The 20,587-nt window shown below is 46.4% G+C and overlaps 1 protein-coding gene and 1 long non-coding RNA gene across 7 annotated transcripts in view; one reads left to right on the forward strand and one right to left on the reverse strand.

Moving 5' to 3' along the window:
* LOC120905944 (alpha-2Db adrenergic receptor) overlaps positions 1–4,730 on the reverse strand; it is a 171,268-nt gene extending 166,538 nt beyond the window's left edge. Inside the window, exons 1-2 of one of the 6 annotated variants that reach the window (XM_040317307.1) lie at positions 4,561–4,730; positions 1,140–1,362 (exon numbers count right to left, since the gene is read on the reverse strand). The gene's annotated coding sequence lies outside the window, so the exon portion shown is untranslated. Of the gene's footprint in view, positions 1–1,139; positions 1,363–4,211 lie in introns of all 6 variants that reach the window. The other 5 variants (XM_040317302.1, XM_040317306.1, XM_040317305.1 and 2 more) reach the window with 5 other exon arrangements.
* The window catches only part of LOC120905951, a 40,537-nt gene extending 20,685 nt beyond the window's left edge, over positions 1–19,852 (forward strand). Inside the window, exon 3 of the long non-coding RNA XR_005739964.1 lies at positions 19,496–19,852. This is a non-coding gene — a long non-coding RNA (uncharacterized LOC120905951). The remainder of the gene's footprint in view (positions 1–19,495) is intronic.
* The last annotated feature ends 735 nt before the right edge of the window (positions 19,853–20,587 follow it).

The following is a 20,587-nucleotide window of genomic DNA, read 5'->3' on the forward strand; positions in this document are numbered from 1 at the left end:
TACAGACCAAACAAAAAATCAACACTTTTCGCCCGGTTCGGCGAAATGAAAGCGACCCACGCGTGTATCCGAGGATGATGAACTAGCAAATCAATGCTAATTAATGGGTCTGCCCGCAAACGCAACTGCTGCGAGGAAACCGATGCGGATCCGTCTGTAAGCTTTCGCTAAATCCGTTAACCGCAACCGTGCACGGCACAGTCAGCTTAGTGCTGATTCACCCTGGACGCTGGGCTGGGATCACTTGGTGTTTGAAAAATGTAGCCACTGCCACTGGGCATTGTATCGCGAGCAACATCAACAGCAAAAAAATGAAAAAAAGGACACACAGCTTCAATGCTTGAAGCGCTATCCTGCGAGGATCTAGGTTCGAAAAGGTAGTCGGTGCCTTTTGGCGTGTTGTGCCTGCTTACTCCCCGTATTCGAAAATTCAAACAAACAAAACGAGCAAAAAAGCAGCAAACGAGAGAAACAAAAAAAAAAGAGACCCGGATCGAAAGTGTGAATCTCGTCCGAAAGCCACTTCAAACGTAAAGCCCATCGGATCGACAATCCACCGTGCGCTTGTGGCTGTCTAATCCACACAGACACACGCACACGCACACCCAAAGCTAAGCGTTGATTGATTGACCGGGCAGTTCGGGACCGAATCGGGTGGGTGGAACATCGAGTTAGTGCCGCCGCCAGTCTTGCTGGCCAGCAGCAGCCACAAACAGCGAGACGTTTGATATCGAACCCGGGTCTGGCATTAGTGTTGCCTATATCCCCGACATCTCCTACCATCCGATGGTCCGAAACCGAACCAAACGGAACACGAAAGGTCGAAAGGAAGAAGATAGAGCTTTCAATAGCAAAAAAAAAAACAAGCAAACAAACAAAAACACAGGAAGTAAAAGAGCAGCCTTAAGACAACAAGTGTGCTACTTAGAAGCTCTTCACCGGTGCGATTTGATTGATGAGGAAGTTGATTGCCGCTGCCTGGTCGAACATGAACACTGTTCAATTCTGTGTCTTGTGTGTGTGAGTGTTTTCCCCTCTTCTTCTTCTTCTTCATCATCTTCTTCACACACACACACACACACAGAAAGAGGAAGCAAGCAAGACACTTACAGAGAAACCTTACCAGTACATTCGTTTACCTTGCTCACTGGGGTTCGTCTCTGTTTTTCGTTCGTCCAAAAAGGATCCGTTTTTGGGGAGTTTGTTGGGTGGCACACTGCTAAAGTTTCACATGTATACACACACGGACACATGCACACACTCACTAACACACGCACATGTTATGTACAACTACACACTGCTTTGAAACAAGCTTTGCTCGGTACACTGGATCGTCCTGCCCGCGATCGCACTTGGGCGCCCCTGAAAGGTATGCAACACGTTTATCGCATCTCGGTCGTGGTGAAACAGGGTGAACAGGGCGAAATTGCACCAACACACACACCCGGTGCGACTAATATGCCAGCAGCGGGATGGCGTAAAAATGGCGCTTTTGGTAAAGAGATGGAAATGGATAATAAGAAGGAGAAGAAGAAAAATTAGACAAAAATCCCTCTTTCGGGAAGGAGTGGGGGGGGACTTTTGGAACCCTCTAGGGTTTCCACTGCCGGTGGCTTTTCCACCGGTGGGCTTGATTTGACTCCCCCCTCCACTGCTGGTTTTTCTTCTTTCGTTATTTCTTTTTTTCCCTTCGTTTTGTAAGTTTTCCCACCAAATAACACACACACACACACACATCAACCTTTTTCCCCCTTTTTCTTTTTTGTTCGTTTTCGCTCCTTCTCGCTCCTTGTTTTCGGTTTTCGTGTTGTGTGCCGTGCGCTCTTCACGCCTCGCCACGTTTTGCCTTTCGCTTCCTGATTTTTTTTTGCTATTGTGGGCCACGGCGTGGGTAGAGCGATGCGTCTGGTTGGCTTTTCACCCTCCCCCATCCTTTCTTCTCATGTGTGTGTGTATGTATTGGTATCTTACAGTGTTGTTCCCCCCGTGTTTTCACTCTTGCCAATATAATACACTTTTGCTTAACGCTTCCCCGCAGCAGCCCGCCCCACTACCACCTTCCGATTTTCGAATTGTTCGGATGCGCCTTGAGCTTTTCCCCCGAGTTTTTATTTTGTTGGGATTTTTGGTTTTTGGTTTTGTTCGCTGCCAAAGCAGCAGCAATATTTTCCGGCATTTTGCTCCTGCCCTGCTTTTATCGGGCGAAAAATGTTCAAGCTTATGAGCAATGCAGGGGGATGGAAGGGAGGGGGAGAGGGAAGTGAACCCCCGTGATAGTCACGATAAAGGACTGCGCTGTTCGCACTTGTTTTCCATCGGCTGGCTGACAAAAAAAAAAACACACACACACAGCTTTCAAAGCTCTATTGTGGTGCATCCCACACCGCACTTCCGCCGTTGCCGGATGTACTGCTGCTGCTGGCTGCTGCCACCTGCACACCGAAAAGCGATCCCAAGATCCCGAGAGCAAGATCCGGGCGCGCCTTGCCGTCGGTTCTTCTGTTCCTCTTCTTTGCTTTCCTGTTTTCTTTTTTCTTTTTTTTTTTTTGTTGCTGCTTTGTTTTGCTCGTCTGTTGCAGGAAATTCTTTGGCAACAGTTTTCGGCAACAGCTTCGTCGGGTGCAGGAAAGCCACCGTTTGCAGGAAGCAGAAAGCATTGGCAGCGTTTCACCACCGAAAAAAAGGAGTGAGCGAGTACAGCCAAAAAAATAAAATAAAATAAAGGATAGTCTCAGGCAACAGAGGGGGTCTGTTTTGGTGAGATTCGCTGTTGTTGTTGCTTACCCCCTTTTAGGGGAAAATCTGGATCGTACGCACAAAAGCGGGAACAAATCGGGTATTTAAACGATATCTCGCTCCCGCCAGGACACACAGAGTCACGCGCACAAAAAGCGGGAAATATTTTGCAGAGTTTGTCCCGAGAAAGGAAATGGGGGGGGGGGGGAAAGATTACAAAACCAACAACTGCCGTAAATAATATGCAACATTGTGCTGCAGTGTACGGGGCGCGATAAAAGCTTGCACCACGACTATCTACTTTTTATCCCCGCTATTTTTAAAGTGCTCAGAAAGAAATTGAGGATGAAGGTACCAAAAATATATCAAAAAATGGTCAATAAAGCAAAAGAACTGGAGACGTATTTTCTTAAATTTTGAACATTACATAAATCTCCAAAAGGCGATTTATTTGAACAATCTTTTCATTTCAACCCAACAAAAAATTGAACCTTTTACCTTCTTTTACCTTCCCGAAAAAAAGGAAGATACCAACAGTCAGTGCCAAAGCCAACACATGACCAACCAAGGAAGATAGCTTCCAACAACAACACCAACAACAACAACAACAAAGTCCATCGCCCTGACACGAAATTGAGCCGCGAGCTTCTATACGGCGCGACAAAAACGGGAAAGATTAATTTCCTTTCCGGATATTTCAAAAACCCACCTCCGACCCCGAAATCTTCCCGAAAAATTTATTTTGCTGCTCGTGGGAGGAAAGCAACAACAACAACAACAGCAACAACAAAAATTGGACATTTACCATGCTCGTTGATGGCAAGAATGAAGCACGCGGCGCTGATAAGTACGAGCACAAGTACACACAAATTGTCCTCCCAAGTCCTCCTACACCGGTCTGGTGCTTCTTTTTCGGCCAACACGCAACGAGGGAACGTGGTGGAATGGTGTGAGGAGTTGGGAAGGGACAAAAAATCGCTCTTGATCCCTTTCTGAAGCCGATGGGATAGATTAGCTGTTGGGCTGTTTGGCCTACGAAGAAGCAGCAACAAAAAAAGAGTGTGTGTATCTACCTATTCCGAGGGGTGTTGATAACCCACTGCAACTGGTCGGTCCAAAGGCTTTTGTAAGGGGGGGGGGGGAATAATAATTTCCTCTTCGGGAGGGGTGCAAACCTCGCAGAACAAACTTAAATTACAAAAAATATATATATACACCGATCATAATTCGGCCCTTTCGTTGCGTTTTCTCGTAGTTTTGGAGGTTTCGGAGAAAAACAGTTCACGAAAAAAAAATTGCATCGCCACGATCGTGATCTTGCCTAGCGCACTTGTTGTTTTGCACAAACACTGGCAGCAAACATTGTCGGTTGATAGGGGGCGAAAAAGGGGCACATGGGGTTGCTGTTCTTGCCACTGGTTTGGGACGTTTCTCCGATGTTTTACCCTTTTTTTGTTGGGGAGCGTGGAACTGACCTGTAACAGCGACACCGCTTAACATACACTCAGGCAGCGCCTTAGTACATCGCAACGGGGGTACAGTCTGTGGTGGGTTACGGGTCGATCGGACCCCATCAGCAAGAAACCGGACGGGCACTGTTCCGAGATCAACGGACACACTCTCTCACTGGTGCCTCGGCGCTAGAAACAATTACCAAGCTCACACTCCAAACAGAAACGACACACGCACACACGCAATACATCACCACTGCACATACATCCTTGCTGCATCAGCCCCCCTTCTTCTTCTTCTTCTTCTTACTCTGCTGCACTTTCGCTGCCTTTTTTGGAGTCCGCGGCTCCACTGCACACCACACTCACTCACTTGAATTCGGGGCGCACTCCTTCGGACGGGAGTCCGCGATGCTTGTCCGTCCCTGTCCGTCTGTCTGTCCACTGGCCCGTGTGTCTGCTCGGGGTGGGTGGGGGTGATATGGTGTGGGAACGCCGATGTTCCAGCACGCACTGCTTCGCTCGGGCACTGTTGCCTGGGACGAGTACAGAACCATACTGACACGGGCACGGCTACGTGGATGCCGCCAGTCCGATCGGTCGGCACTCTTCTCACACTCACGCGCTGCTTCCACGCGGTCGGCATGCGTTCGGGTGTTGTTTTCCCCCCCCCCGCTGTCGGCCCCGGCACTCAGCTCGGTTCGGGCTGGTCGCACGTCCGGCTTCCAGCTGGAAGTGGTCGCAGCACTCACGCAACTGAACGCACTGAGCTCTGGTGCGCGCCCGGTGAGTGGTGACCCTCATCTTAAAATCTATTAGTGGAACATGGGGCGGGGGAGGGAGAAGTCGATGGTTTGGAATGGCGCCAGAATTTTTCCTGCCTGCCGGAATGGAAGGTGGCTGGCCGGCCCGTTGTGGCCCCTCCGGGCCGTTTGTTGTGCTGCTTGCCGGGCGGCCCGCAGCTTTTGTGCAGCTTTGTTCAATTTAATTATTTCATCGCACTTTTCTTTCGGTCGGCCACAGCCCACAGCCAAGCTAGGCTTCGATCAACCCCTTTACAGAATGGTGTCCACTAGAATGGTGTGTGTGTGTGTGTGTGTGTGTGCGCCGATGTTCTAAGTGTTAGGAAAGGTGTACAGTACAAAGACGCGTCTCGAAAGGCAAATTAGATGATGTGTGCTGTCAGTGTGGTGTTTACTACATCTTTTTTGGGCTACTACATCATTGGAAATGTATTTCGACAGAGCATGTGATGGTTAGTGTTTGAAAGTTGGTTCATGTTTCCATAGCTTTTACTATTCGTTAGATAAGTGCAGATATTGTTATGACGTTACAGTCGTTGCCTCTAAATTTATGCTCCAGCTCTCCGAATTTGGTCTCTAAGGCATACACTTTTGACTTCAAGTCTATTGTTTTACTTACAAAATGTCGCGGGATGTGTGAAACTGTGTGTTCTAAAATTAGTGGTTTTTCAGAGATTACAGGGTTTATACAGTGGTTCTCTTAGTTGTGGGACACTTCCAAGACTCTTTCCTATTGTAAGTGAACTTCAAAAATTAGGAAACACACACACACACACACACACACACACACACACACACACAAGTCATTTATTGTTGACTTACAGACAACAATACTTGTGTTACTTTCCAAAAACTGATGCCGCGCTGTCAAACAAATCAGTTTTCGAACTCCTCAGTTTTCGCGACACATGCGTTGAAGTAGATCTTTCGTATTATGTTAGTCCAGAAATTCTCCACAAAAAAATCACTTTGAGTTGGGGCGTCATTGCATGCAGCTCCCAAAACACAAGACGCGATTTCCGCTTCCTGACATGTATCTTAATGTTTCTCAGGTACCTTTTTCCCAATTGGGTCGGTTTTATCGACCTCCCGACCAAGCGATCGCAGGCGATATAACCTCTTTTTACCTAATCATTGCTCTTCAGCTTCCTTGGGAGCTTCTTGTCGCCCAGGGTCTACTTCGACCATTGGGCTTTCTTTCGATGCTCTAATTGCTGTATAATAGTGCCAAGATGTTGTAGATGCCGGAACGGACTTTTCCGACGTCCACGATGTTTCTGAAGGAAGTTGATTCATGGATTTGGCCATCCTGACTGATTAGAGGTGTGAAATTTTACCTGGAGACTCTGAGCGTACTATTTTTGAGTGTGCAAATAACGTTCAACAAAAGTCCACTTTTTTTAATGCAAACGCCCCAATCTTCCGCAGCTTGCTAGTATCTCGCGCAGCTATATTTTTCTCTTCGCGCGTAGAAGAATTTGAAAAATAGCATCCCACAAACCAGATTGTTGTTTCATGTTGCAGTAAACCCTCTTCAAGCTGAGCCGATGTTTGATCCCTTCCCCAAGCAGCGTGTCATTAACAAACCATGCCGCATGCCTGCCGACAGTTGATTACGATTCGAACCAATAAACCTGCCGAGCCAGCCCCCCTCCGGCTCGGCTCGCTGTTGCAGTGGCGTGAACAGATTTTATAACCCACTGTTTCCTGTTCGACGTCGGCTAGCAGCCAGCCGCTAAAACCGCACGCTAGACGTTTGAATGCTTCCAATATCGGCATCGGTTGTGGCGGAGCGTTTGGGGAAGAAAAAATAAATAAAAATAAAACTATAAATCCATTGTGCCCCGTTGTGTTGCATTCAATGCGGCACGCACACACACACACACATACAACCAGATCATGACCCATTCGAAACAGTGGGTCGCATGTTGGAAAGGAACGCTTGCAGCGAATGTGTGCCATTCGCTATCGATCAGACACCCATATCCAGGGTAAAAACGCTAAAGACGCTACCAGCGTGTGTGTGTGTGTGTGCTAATGCATTTCCCTCCAAGTGTGCTGCACAACATGCAGCATCGATAAAGTAAAAAAAAGGCACGACATTACCCGCTCTGTCTTTCGTTCGCTAGCGTCGCTGCGTGACGCTACTCCCGGCATGGGCTGCGATGGCAAGAGATCGCAAGAAAAGGCGACGGGTAATGGGGAAGCTCTAAACATTTATCGTTCGGTACCATTACACCGTCCAGACGTAAAGGTTACGCCTCGGGCGCTTGGGATGGGGTGAGAATTTGTGCTTCCTATTTAACACTGAAACATGAACCAAAAGCAAAAAAAAAAAAACAAAACTAAAAAAACCGTCCATTTCCGTGGAGTGTTGGGAAAGGAAACACATTTTCTCAAAACTTTTATTCAACGCCACTCTCACTGTCAGTGTATGTGTGTTCTTTGGCATCAATATCCATTTACATTTTTTATGGAGATTGTCGTGCAGTAAAGAACATTAACCAGCGCACGAAGACTTCCAGCATGCGTGTGAACTTACACACATCTCGTTAACGGGCGAGACGTCATTTGATGTGTATGTATGTGTGTTTGGGTCTGTGTGTTCCTTAACTTTAACGCCTGCTAAGTATGCAAAAGTCCTACCGCACACGAGATTGACTGGAGCCACCGTTTAATCGATTCGTGTTGGGAATGTCTTGGGAATGTACTTTTCTCCTGTCCTACCGGCTGCGCCCGCCACTGCCCATTGGCCAGCTGAGCCAATGCGTAATGAGTTGTTGAGCCGCTTTGAAAGGGTAAATCAATCATCGTTTCTGTTGTTTTTTTTTTTTTTTTGTTCTTCACACTCTCGTTCTTCTCGTTCGAAAGCCGCAAGGATTCCACTCACGCCGTGCTGTGGCGGGGCAGGACACAGAGCAGGCAAACATTTAGGCGCAAACAGGGAGCTTACCCATCGTTTAGCGCTTCGGTCGCTCGGGATGTATATGCATGCTTGGGGGGCTTTGGGGCTTCGGCTCGGCACTCACTGGAAAACGCGCAACCCGAACGAACGTTCGCCTTCCGCTTCTGGGACGGCAGGCAGCGACACGCGGCTCGTGAAACTGTTGATTCACGGCACGAAGTGTGCCTCTCGCGTGGAAGTAGGGCCGATGATCGTGGCCCGACAACCGAAACCGACACTCGCAACGTTCATTCTCCACTCAGCCACCGAAGCGTACGGATCGAACAGGCTCCCACCCATAGTAGCTTTCTCGCGAAAAGGTGATTACTTGCATTGGACGGGGGGGGTTTTCCCAAGATTCGTGATAAAAATAGAGACACCGTACCGTACACCGCGCGTAAAGGATGTTGTTTTATGATTTTTGGTTTTTGGGTTGTTGTTTTTCTGTCGTGGCTTCTGGTCCCGGAAGGGATTAATCACAATGTATCTTTTGTTTCGCGCGAAAGCAACGTGTACGTTTTTTCGGCGAAGGAATCTAGGAAATGAAATGATTCCGCTCGTTACGCGTATCGTAGGCGGCCTGTTTGGAATTGTACAAAAAGTCAATTGATCGGTTTTTATTTAGTTGCAAGCCATAAAAAACGGGAAGTTTTCTGGTTCCGAGAACTATGAAGCAGATAAGCGTAACTCGCAGGACTTCAAATTCATCTGAAACTAACCTCATTAGATTTTTTAGATGATTCCTTCAGGGGAAGTAAACAAAACGCTTTCCTTTTTAATATTACAAAGAGTTTGCAGAGGTTGAATGGTTTTAGAACACACGCAATATCGTTCTTCAGCGTCCATTTTAAATTATTGACTAACAAAAATAACCTTAAAAATCGCTATAGTTTGTTAATTAGATAAATTTTTCATATGAATCAAACAAATGATACACAGTGGTTCAGTAAGCACTTTTGTCAATGCACATTGCATAACTTTAGGCGTTGTTATTTAGCTGATAGCTTGCTCACCAAATTTTGATCAATGCTTTAATGTTGCATGCAAATCGCCTGAATATATGTAATACAGGGTTTTCATAGCCAATTCGATATTGTTAACTCGTTATCGATTTTCGTCTAGTGTGGCTTCGGCTTCCTTAACCCCCTCCTTTCTGAAGTTGTAATGTATGAAACTGTCGTTGTCAAGTTTGAATCCGGTGTACTCAGTATTTTATAGAATTTTATTGTTTTGGAACCTTAAAGCTTGCAAGGAGTTGTTTGTATGCTGTGTAAATAACTACAAATAAGAAAACTTATAACATTTTCTAGTTTTTTTACTTGAAGTTTATAAATTTTAAACCAATATTGGTGGCATGAATAAAACCATGTAAGCTTCTCTTTCTTCTTCTTCTTCTTCTTCTTCTTCTTCTTCTTCTTCTTCTTCTTCTTTTTCTGCTTATTCTTCTTATTCTTCCTCTTCTTCTTCTTCTTCTTCTTCTTCTTCTTCTTCTTCTTCTTCTTCTTCTTCTTCTTCTTTGGCACAAAAACCGCTGTCGATCAAGGCCTGCCTGTATCCACTTAGTGAAGTGAACTTGGCTTTCAGTGACTTATTGTTACCATAGCAGGATAGTCAGTCCTACGTATGGGGTCAGACCAACCCTGTAAGCTACTAATACAATATTTGATTTGATTACAATTCGTATAACATTTACAATCAATGAAAAACGCGTTAATGTAGGGTGAAAGAGACTTTCTACATCAACGCCTACATATATGCAATCGACAGTACATTATAGCAGTTTTTACAGCTCTTTCACCGCAGCTAAAAATTTCCAATTTTAAAATGCACTCACGTAATTGTAACATTCAACTAAAATAACCACACTGTCCGACCATGCCGCTAGACCGATCGATTGGTACGCAATTGAGAAATGGAAGCGAGGCGGCAGAAATAAAATACCGTTCAAATAAAACACTCCCCGATACAGTGGGAGCTGGGAAAGATAAATCCATCATTTTCCTATCTTCATTATCGGCGCTGTTAGATTGGATGCAGCGTTTGTGATGCGCTTTTTTTTTAAATGTAGCATTCTTCCATCCCACTAATGGTCCACTCGGGTGCAGTTGCGGTTGGGTGCCGGGACTGCACTGCGCGGGACCCCAGGCGCCGGAAGGCACACGGAGCGCAATTCCTTGCTCCGGCCCGGGAGTTTAGTTTTTCTTTCCGAAAGAACAACCGCTCGCGGTAGTGCAAGCTGGAGCCGCGTCCTGTCCGTCCTTGTGGAAACTAATTACGAGTATCGAGCGAGCATCAAACCGTGCCTTTCGGTTCGTTGTGGTGAGGGGAGCGGGAGGGGGGAGGGGTTTGACGGGGTACGAGAATGCAATTTTCTTTCTAATTAGTTGGTGCAGCGCAGAACGTCTTCGAGCGATAATGAATGAATAAATGAGTGAGCGAATGAATGAATGGATGAGCTCGCGCTAACGCCAGCAGGTGCGTTGGAGTGGGGGGGGGGCTGGTGCCAGTCTGGTTAAAAGCATTGCAACGCGGTGACACAGTTCCGCTTGGGAGCATATTTTGCAAAGAAGAAGAAGAAGAAAAAACGCAACGAAACACGCACACGCTCGACGAGCGGCTCTCGACCTAAATGCTTACAGATTGCCTACTTTCAGGCGCGTCGCACTGGGTCGTTCAAGCGTCGCGGGGGTTCGATTGACGATTTCGATTTTCATCCCGCCCTCTGCACAGACCGTCTGTCCCCGCTTCGTCCATTCCGTCGAGACGAGACTAAAACGAGGCTAATCAAAAAGGTTATTAGAGTACTCCTACGCCTGCTCGAGCGCGACACGGCACAAAAGCAGCAGCAACGGGGGACTGACAGGTCCACAAAGCAAACAAACAATACCAGAAAATGATGGCCTGGGAGAAGGAGGGGTGGTGGGGTAGAGATGTGGGCAATACTTCTCTTGTTTTGCCGGGACCGTGATACGGGCGACTTGATCTTTCCGTGCTCGCCAACCGTGGTCCGAACCGAATTTACGTACACAAACGAAGAGAAAGTTGAAGTAGCGTCCCGTCGTTCTGTCCCATACCTCCCTCCCCCTCCTCGAAGTCGATACAGGGTTTTCCAAGTCAGTTTCTAATGTAAACATTGTTATTCATCGCATGCAAAATGTTGTTCCACATCGATCGGACATTTCATTTCCATCATAATAATTTTTAACTACTACAGCATGATTTTCAACACGTCTCAAGCTGGATTGAGTTTGACAGTTCTTTGTGATGTGTTGAAAATCATGTGTAAAAACTGAAATTTTCTTTTTGATGAGGTGAATAATTATGTGCACATTCGCAAGTGACTTGGAAAACCCTGTAAAGTGCGATCAGTTTGACTTTTGCACTCCGAATCCGGCAGAGCTGGTGGAAGCAGCATCGGACTATTTAACCATTTATGAAGCATCCCGATCGGATGTCGCTCCGCCCGCTGCTCGGGCTGCACTCGAAACGGGAACGAAGTGTGTCAGATAATGTTATTCCTCGTATCTTACAAGACGTACCACTACCCCTTTGTCCGTCCGCACGCTGCAGCTTGATGCAGCACTACCGGGATGCTTCCCCGAATGCTGCAGCGGAACAAAGCACACATACACACACCTTTCACCTTTCCGTTGCGAGCGAAAATGCACTCCCGCCCAAAGGGGCCGCTTCGCTCGGAGTGTATTTTTCATTACTCGAAACCCTATCGGTAAATGTTGAAACAGCACAGCGGCAGGCGGGGACGGTATACCCGGTGCCCGGCTGCTGGCGGGACGGAACGGTTGAACGGCAGATGCCAGTTGGCAGCGCCCACTGGCGGCACACATCATGCAAACGATTCCCGTTCTCGTTTGTGAGTGGTGTTTCGTTGCCGTTGTTGTTGTTCTTTTATTTATTTTATTCTGGGAAATCGTTATCAAACCATTCCGCATAGGAGAGACAACTGCTGCGAAGAGTGTTTTTCCTTCCCTGGTGTAATGTGTCCAATGTGTGGCAGGCTGATTTGCTCCTGTTCTTTCTTTTTTTTTTTCTTTCTTCTATCCGGTCGATCGTCTGTAATCCGAGGCGATGCTAATTTCGATACACTCGTTTGCATACCTTTGGGGCTGATGCTCTCCGGGGTTGGGTGCGACAATACAGGGTTTACCTAGCCAATTCCGCAACGTAAAATCGTTTTCGGTCGCCGTAAATACTTAGTCAAGCGACGCAATATCTCTATTGGGCACTGTGATTCATATTCTAGTCTTGTGAAATATGTATCGGACGAAGTAGCGAATGACATCGAGACATCAAGATATTTATGGTCAAGAAATTTGCGACCAATAAATTTGCGACCAAGAAATTTGGTACAAAAGAAATATACAAAAATTGTGAAAAATTCATGGTCGTAAAATTCATGGTCGCAAAATTCTTGGTCTCAAATTTTTTGGTCGCCAAATTCATGGTAACAAATTACTTGGTCGCAAAAATCTTGGACATTGGCTTCATGGTCACAAATTTCTTGGTCGCAAAAACCTTGGTCTTTAATTTCATCCAATTTTAGGGTTTATGTCGCCCAAATGAGCCCTTACGGCGACCGAAAATGCTTCTCCGATGCCGGATTGGCTTGATAAGCCCTGTAAGCTCACTGCCTGTTCCCCTGCGCACTATGCAATCCGTTCTACAAAAGCCAGCTTTGTTAAGATTTTCGGTTGACGAAATGCTGTGCTTTATTCGTGCATGCTTTCTTTCTCTCTTTCTCTTTACCTTTAACTTCACTTAAAGCAAGCGCTGCACATCGGCAGATTGGGTGCTTAAGAGATCAAAACACTGCATGAAATTAGAATTTGCACACACACACTCACACTGACACCTATACACATTAACGAGCAAAAGGGAAATAATCATGCATTATCGATTCTGAGATGTGTTCTGTTTCTTCTGCCCGCACAAACAGACAGGTGCTCGCAGCGATTGATGAGCTTCATCGACACCGTGCAGGATGTGTGGCGAGGTGATGTGAAGTGTTTTTGTTTTCCCCACTCCTCATTACCACCCCTGCGAGGTGGATCCTTCCGCCGCCGGCCGGTTTCGTTACCGCTACCGAGATGCGGTGGCTCATCGAAAAGCCCGGGACGGCGATGGTAACACCAATCTCCGGTACCGGAAGCGCCCGCCCAAGGGACGGGACGAGAAAGCGCCCGAGCTGCGCGTTCGACACTTCGACGCCATTGCGGGCGATGTTAAAAGTCGTGGCACGGCGATATCCACGGCGTCAACTAATCCGGCGAGTTGTTGCACCATTCACCCCCTTCCATTAGCCACCCTTATCCGAGTGTGTGTGTGAGTGTGCACGGTTGATTCGCCGGGTGAATAATGAAAAATAAACAATAAATGAGTGGCAATCGTGACGGGAATGACTGGGCTGCGCTAATGTATGCAAAAAAAAGGCTAGAACGACACACAGCGCGGCGAATGAAGAACCCATTTTGCTCACATTCGTTTTTGTGTTTTGTTTCTCCTGGTCGTAGTGAGTATTTGCTTTATTTCCTTTTTTCTGTTAAATACACACACACATACACATACAAATTCACTTGTTAACTCATCGTTCGGTGACGATTTAAAAGCTGTTTTATCTAGTTTTATTATTATTATTATTATTATTATTATTTATTAATCTTCAACGGGCCGTATGGCCTAATTAAGATGTAACAGTTCAATAAAAAAAAAATACATAGCAAAAACAAGATATGCATCGCAATTCACTGCGGCCACGGCAAAAGCCGGAGACGTTCCTTGAAGCACTGAGTTGAGATGTCGAAGTCGAAGCAATCCGAGACAGTGTTGAAGACAGCCGACATGCGGAACATAGGGTCTGACCGACCAGCACTGGAACGGGGTTGAGCGAGCCGTAGAGTTTCTCTAGACCTAAGTGTTCGGGATGGTGCATAGATATCGACTCGATGCAACAATGGCGATGAGTCGATAGAGCCATTTAGCAATCCAGCGATGAAAGAACACTGTGCATTGCGTCTTCTAACCGAAAGAGGTTCAAGGCCTAGAAGACGGCACCGCGCAGCATACGGAGGAAGATTATTGCGATCCTGCCAGGGAAGTAGGCGTAGGGCATATCTCGTGAGCTTACGTTGAATCGCCTCAATTCGAGCAATTGAAGAAGCGGTAGTTGGGCTCCAGACTACGCACGAATATTCCAGAACCGAACGAACGATACAGTTGTACACAGCTTTGATGCACATGGGGTTGCGGAATTCATTAGTTGTCCGGATAACCACGCCAAGTAATTGATTTCCTCTGGCTACAACGTCATCGATATGCTGTTTAAAGTTCAAACTAGAGTCAAGCAGAACGCCCAGGTCTTTGGCATGATTCTGTCGATTAACTGCAGTGCCGTCCATGAAGTAGGTCCCAGTCACTGGGCTCCTGCATCGACTAAAAGACACACAGTAGCATTTCTCGATGCAGATAGTCAGTCCATTACGCTTGCACCACGAACAGAAAATTTCGATGCAGTCTTGCAGGAATGTACAATCACCTGTGTTGTTAATAGGCGCAAAAATTTTTGCGTCGTCGGCAAACAGACTGATACTGTCGGGAGGTAAAGCGAGGGTAATATCGTTGATAAACAATATGAAGAGAAGCGGGCCAATGTTTCTTCCTTGTGGCACACCCGAGCTGCTGACTATTTCTTTGGACATGTGCTTATCAATTTTCACGATGTATGTGCGATTAATTAGGTACGACTTAAGCCACTGTACGAGCGGGCTGGGAACTCCTAGCTTATCCAGTTTAGCGAGAAGAATTGCGTGCGGAAGAGAGTCGAATGCTGCTTTTAGATCGGTATAAATTGCATCGACTTGAGCTCCGGCATCAATTTGACTAGTGCAATAGGTTACAAATTCAACCAGGTTCGTGGTAGTCGACTTTTTTGGCACGAATCCATGTTGATACGGACTTAGGTAGCTGCGGCATGCATGTAGCAGATTTTTGTATATCACTAGTTCGAACACCTTGGCAATGGCACACAAGGATGTAATACCCCGGTATTATCTTGTCTAGTTTCAATACCTGAGTATGTATCGTTTCAAATCCTAATAGTTTTTATGTCAGATCTTTTGATAGTTGTTTTTTGATAGGTTTTTTTAAATGACAAACGTTATAAACATTTTTACTAGTACTTTACAACAAATTTGTAGGAAAATGGTTTATTGGGCTATTAGAACTGTGTATCATAAGTTTATTTGAATATGTTCAGCATTTTTCAAACGGTAACTAAATCTGTAGCACCAAAAGAAGAAGAGGCAAGTGAATTTTTGATTAAACGTCTGCTTCTAAGATATCTAGCTGGTGCCACAAAAATTGATAATATTTAAAGCTTCAGGTGCATGGACTTATTCATCGAATAATTTATGCATGAGAATACATTGAGCATTCTTTCTCGTGTGTTCTAATGTTTCGAGACCAAACAACATCTTCCCTGTTACTGAGGGCATGGTATTTGGTTTGACCAAAGAAGACCATAAAACATAGCGCATGTTTCCTTTTAGTATACTTTTTCTATCACGTCTATATAGGTCACTTGGTTTGAACACCAAACAACACAAACAAATTCGTGTAAAGGACGGACCAGAGCACACTATAGCGCCTTGAGAAATGTATGCAGTTCCATTATTGTAAATTCGCTAAAATTTCAGTGTTAAGGCGCCACGCAAAAAATGCAGAAAATACTTATTGGATTATTCAAGCTTTTTGTAGTGATTAGAATTTACAACAGTACAGGCCGGAGTACATTGTCCGTACTCGCTAGTGTTATTTCGATTTTCACTAGCGCATCTGGCGGCGGCTAACCGAAGCATTTTGGAGGCGCTTCAGAAAATATGTTATTTACTTAAATCAGACAAAACAAGCTTTGTTAAAGGTAGACACAATAGTCTGAATGCATTGCAGCCATTTTCGTAACAAAAAACGATGAAAAAAATAATTAATATTGGGATCCGGCACGACCTTTCCCTCGATAGCCGAACAAAAGCTTCCACCAGCCGCCGCCAGATGCGCTAATGAAAGTCAAAATTACACTAGTGAGTGACAATATCTCCCGGCCTCAAGAAACATCTAAAGATTGTCAACATACAGCAAAATATTGACGTTGGGTACAGCAAAGACAATAGCGTTAGTAAATTTAATAAATAATAATGGCCTTACGACGCTTTCTTGTTGAACATCAGAATCGGAAAGAGTTGTTCCAATTGTGACATTAATACAACGGTTCATTAGGTAGGTTGCTAGGAGTATTCAATTAACCATTATTAGAGCCCACGGTTGAAGGATTAAAGCAGGCAAAGTTCTGTTGGAATGATCCATTAAGAGGATTTGTGATGCATGACACACTATCGTTAATATCAAGATTAGACGTCAATAGATTTCAACTGGTTTGAGCAAGCGCTATTGTTAGCTTATCAAATTCGGTTCGCCTGAAGCTAAAATCTTCAATCGTTCTCTAGACCCAGAGGGCAAATCATTATGCAGTGGAACCATGTGGATGAGAAGTGAAGCAGATTCAAGTTCAACTACAGCTTCGCGGCTCAGTTATTATGGACTCTATCGTACGACGGTTTGGTCGTCTGCCAAAACTAAGCTAAATATAGTTGGAAGCTGAGGGATTTGCTACTAGTCTGCGCCAATCGTGCGTGTTCATGCACTAGAGAGCATTTTTGGTTCACTACGCTCAGCAGAAAGAGGCTCCACCTGTCTTCTGCTGGACCGCATCCAGTGATCACCCTTACTGACACTTACATATGTTACATTTTCACAAACACGTTTAGTGGACATACCATACACACACAGCTGATTCTTTTCCCCCCACGATCGCTTCACTGGTTTCGAAAACAGCTTTTTCTTGCCCGTGCGGTACAAGCTGGCCTGCGGGCAAGATTTGCATTTCCAATGCTGCTCGCAACAACTCTGCTGGACGGTGGAGTTCCATTAGTTTCCTTCCCAGCTGCACAATCACAATCGCAAGCAGCATAACACACGCTTAAAGCTTTTGCTTTAAGTTTTTTTCACACACACACACACACACACACACACACACACACACACACACACACACACACACACACACACACACACACACACACACACACACACACACACACACACACACACACACACACACATACAAACATACACACACACAAACAAACATAGTGGGCAAGCAGAACCCTTTTACAAGTCAAGTCCAAAGCCCATCCGCTACACCCTGCATCGTATGCTGACCGATCTGCGCATTTCGCGCCTGCAAGGTATGCAACGTGCGAAGCACTGTGATATGTATGCGAACAAAAAAAAGGGTATGCCCTCACCATGTCTGCTCGTGAATGTGACCCTTCAGAACTGTTAGACAGTAGCAAGAATGCAAATTATAGCATTATGACCCGGCGGCATTGCTTCCGAGACTATAAAGAAACAGCAACAAAAAAGGAAACGTAATGACTGCATAAAACCAACCAAAACCAAAAACAGGCAAGCGGCCCCAAAGTCACGCGTGACGTCAGCGAGGTTTGGGCTGCTCTTTGCAGTCCACAATAAATTAACCCTCAATCAATCTTGCTGTATGATTTCGCCCACCGGCTAGGAAAAGCTCCCACACTGCTGGAACGGATGCCGTGCATCTTGTCATAATGTTTTATTCGCTTGCTCTGCGCGAGCGAAAGAGCCGCTAGAGTGAGAGCGAGAGAGAGAGCGAGAGAGAGAGAGAAAGCGCCGTAAATGTTTGATGTATCATTAGTCAGTGCTGGGGCGGCGGGAAAAGGGTCTTCAATTTCCAGAACATGATAGCACTGATCTCGAGTTTAATTAATCGATTCCAACGTCGTCACCAGCACGCTTCGCTTCGTGCTCGGTACGGACGGGGTCGCAATCGGTGTCGATAATTTGCCTACGCTGCAGGCGCTGCAAGCCTGCTAGCATTCAGGGGGCAAACCGGCCAGTGGTTGCGGCAGCGGGTTGCTGTGAAACCGAGTGACCCGTGTGGGTAGCGGTGCGCTCCGTGATTTCGAGTAGGGGGGGGGGGGGGAATCGTAAATCAACCCCGTACATGCCCCTTGGATAGCATTCCTTCAACCCCTCCCTCTATCGCCCAGCTCCATATGGGTACAGGGACCGCCCTATCCCGCGGGTTTGCTGGCGACGAACGGATCTCTTATTTTGACGCCACATTATGACGCCACTTCGACACCCGACACCGACGCGGGGTTTTGTGGGGTGCGAGGGTTTCTCTACCAACCTTGAACGAAACACACATACACACACGCACACACACAGGAAGAGGGGAGCGTAGACCATACCCTCCGGATGGTAAAACACATCGTCAAAAATCAAAGCCCGCAAACTCGGGCCAAACGATCCATCCGAGGGGTAATCCGACAACATCCGACCGTGAGGGATGGTGTGTGTGTGTGGTGCGCGGGATTGGTTTGCTTAAATTTGACTCCCTTTTCTTCCCTTTTTACCTGCAACCCTCCGTCTCCCGCCAGCCCCATCTTGGCAGAGCGGTCGCTTTTTCGGGGGGGGGGGGGGGAGGGAAAAGTTTGGAAAATCTGCTATCCGTATGGGGCCCGGGACTTGCCCCAAAATCCCTGCTGCCAATGTCGTGGCGAGGAAGCCACACGTCACCCCATTCTTCCACGAAAATGAACCGAACGTTCCAGCATGTGGAGCACCACACACAGACGAAGAAGCACACACACACACACACACTCACCATCTCAGCCTTCTCGTGAAGTGTTCTAATGATACGTGGGAAATGAAATATTCATGATTTATGTGTATCAACCAGTTAATTTAGTGCCCCATCGCATAAGATGGAGTGCCCGGAGTGTTCCGCCCTACCTTTCACACTTCACAAACACACACACACACACACACACACACACACACACACACACACACACACACACACACACACACACACACACACACACACACACACACACACACACACACACACACACACACACACACACACACACACACACACACACACACACACACACACACACACACACACACACACACACACACACACACACACACACACACACACACACACACACACACACACACACACACACACACATACACACAAGCTCTTGCTTTCTCTCGCTTTGGTTCGTGCAAATCTGTCATTAGCTAAGGTGCGGCGGCTGGCAGCACTGACAGGCGCTGTCTTAGGTGCGCTCGCATGGACTTCACCGCGGACTTCACGCGATGCTGCCATCCATCCATCAGCGCACGCGTGCAGTGCATATGTTTCAGGCCACTCACCAGTGCTCCAGATATTAGAGGACGATGATAATTCGACGCCCTACAGCCCGGAGTTTCCGGGAATTTCCTGGGGGCACTTACACGGCACTTCGGGCCGTTCTGATTCTCTAGCGCCTGATGTAATTTGACACACACAGCATCCACTTTTGTCCCTGCAGCCGAGTCGAGGAAGTATCATTTGTTGATAGTTTCAGTGGTGTCTTTTTTTTTTCTTCTAATAGACGCGATCGCTAACCTGCCGGCCAGGAACATAAAACGGACTAACAGGACTGCCCTTCCAAGTACACAAACACATCCCAAAAACCCTGCCTTTGGATGACCTGTTCGGATGGGTGGATGTTTACACTTGATCCCGATTCCCGGAACAGCTACCGGTATTCGCCGCAACCCCTTGCTCAGCAGCGTTGAAGCAGCGCGTTGAAGTGTGAAAACATGTTTTACTGCCTACCGGAGAATCTCGCTCTGAGCTGGAAAATTGGCTCGCATTACTTGGCAGACACACTCTCGCACACATGCTCAAAGAGTGCTTGTACTTTTCGGAGCCAATTCACTTCATCCTGATTGAAAACCAAACGGAAAAAGTGTCTTCTATTTTGTATTCTTTTTTTTGTTTTATTTTCAGCTGTTTTGTCAGTCAGCTTACCTATCTTGTAGGCGAATCACACACTCACACCATTGAGTCAATTAGAAAATCTTGGAGGAAAGAAATATCACTACACAAATTGAACTAAAATTCTTACACTGCACATGTACTGTCGGGTCCAGCCCAGTTTCAAGCGTCGTTCCGAATCCGGAGAAGGTTTAGGTACAGTTCCTGGAATGGCATGAACTCGGAAGCTGGTTCAGAATCGGTATAGACTCATGAACGGTTCCAGGTTCGATATGGGTTCACGATCAGTTCCAGGACCGGTAGGAGCTCAAGAGCGGTTACAGGACCAATATAGGTTAATGCTTGGTTCCAGGAACCGTATAGGTTCATGGTCAGTTTCAGGGCAAGTATGAATTCATCCTCAGTTCCAGTGTCGGTGTGGGTTCTGTATCAGTTCAAGGGACGGTATAGGTTCAAGAGTGGTTCCAGGACCGGTATGTGTTCAAGATCGGTTCTAGAACCAATATAGATTCATGATCGGTTCCAGATCCGATATGGGATCATAAACAGTTCCAAAACCGGTATGAGCTCAAGATCAGTGCCAGGAGCACTCTAAGCTCATGCTCAGTTCCAGGAACCGTATAGGTTCATGATCAGATCCAGGGCAAGTATGAATTCATCCTCAGTTCCAGGACCGGTATGGGTTCTGTATCAGTTTAAGGAA

This window comes from Anopheles arabiensis, chromosome X (genome assembly GCF_016920715.1).
Source record: "Anopheles arabiensis isolate DONGOLA chromosome X, AaraD3, whole genome shotgun sequence".
NCBI classification, from domain to species: Eukaryota; Metazoa; Arthropoda; class Insecta; order Diptera; family Culicidae; genus Anopheles; species Anopheles arabiensis.